A 1,181-nucleotide genomic window follows, 5' to 3' on the forward strand; every position below is an offset into this window, starting at 1 on the left:
ATATTTATTCAAAAATTTTCTAATTTGTGTAAGTCTGCCCAATCATCACAAAATAGGGATGACAGAGTATATGGGCTCCAGTGGGGGAAGGGAGAAGCTATAGGAGGGTGCCATTTGAGTTTTGGGTATATAGGTGAATAAGACTGTTTGGGATGTTCTGTATGAAACACACACAAAAACATCAACAAATAAAAAAATGGAGTTATATTTGAGGAAGAAGCATAAAAATTTGCTTCATGTTTATTAGTAGAGGTGAAAAACATTACCATTGAAATCTACCTGATGAGGTCATATCCATGCTCAGGTGCCGAGGATCTCAGAAAGTAACCGACTGTGACTAGTAATAATCAGATATATACAGATTAGGCATGTGTAAACATCTTAGTGTCAATTGCAATAAAAATGAATTTTTCTGTATGAAACTGTATTTTAATAATGAAATAGAGATTTTGGTCTTTGCCCAAGATTTATCTATGTGGCACACAGTAGTTAAAACTACCAGACTGGTGGAACTAACCTTGGAAGTTTAACTGATATACTTTGAGGCCTAGGCCTATAGTAATTTGGTCAGAAGGACATAAAGGACAGTTTTTGCTCCTTGCCCTCCTAGTCTAGGAGACTATGCGCATCGCCCAAAATGTCTTGTAACTGTGGTGGGTCACATGTCCCCTTGATCAAGGAGGCTGAGGAGACCCCACGAGATGGACATGAACCAGTGTCCAGTACAAAGAGGAGGGTCAACACAGAGGAAACATTTCCTCCATGCTTTCAAGTGAAGCCAGCCATGATCAAGCAGGACCTTTGACTTATCTTCACGTAGGCGGAACTGGTAAAAGAAAGGAGCCAGGGGCTCTTCCCAAGCCCATGTGACCCCTGAGGAACAGATCCTCAAATGACATTAAGAGTGAAAATAAATTAATTTATCTGGACAAACTCTATGGCTTTAAACACCCCAAAGGAAAGTATAACCGAAGATTAAAGAGGCCAATATAATTTCTTGAGTTCTGTATGGCTAAAGGCTACATAACAAGCATCAATGCCAGATAGGAGATACCTTCTTCTGAGTTGTTGGCCAGGGTGTCCCAAGGGACTCCCAGATAGTAACCCAGCATAGAACTGGGAAAATGAACAGCAGGCCCCAATCTTATCTAAAGGAATATTGACAACTGATTGCTGCTAGA

The sequence above is a fragment of the Nannospalax galili genome, unplaced genomic scaffold (genome assembly GCF_000622305.1).
Source record: "Nannospalax galili isolate Female #2095 unplaced genomic scaffold, S.galili_v1.0 scaffold335, whole genome shotgun sequence".
Taxonomy (NCBI): domain Eukaryota; kingdom Metazoa; phylum Chordata; class Mammalia; order Rodentia; family Spalacidae; genus Nannospalax; species Nannospalax galili.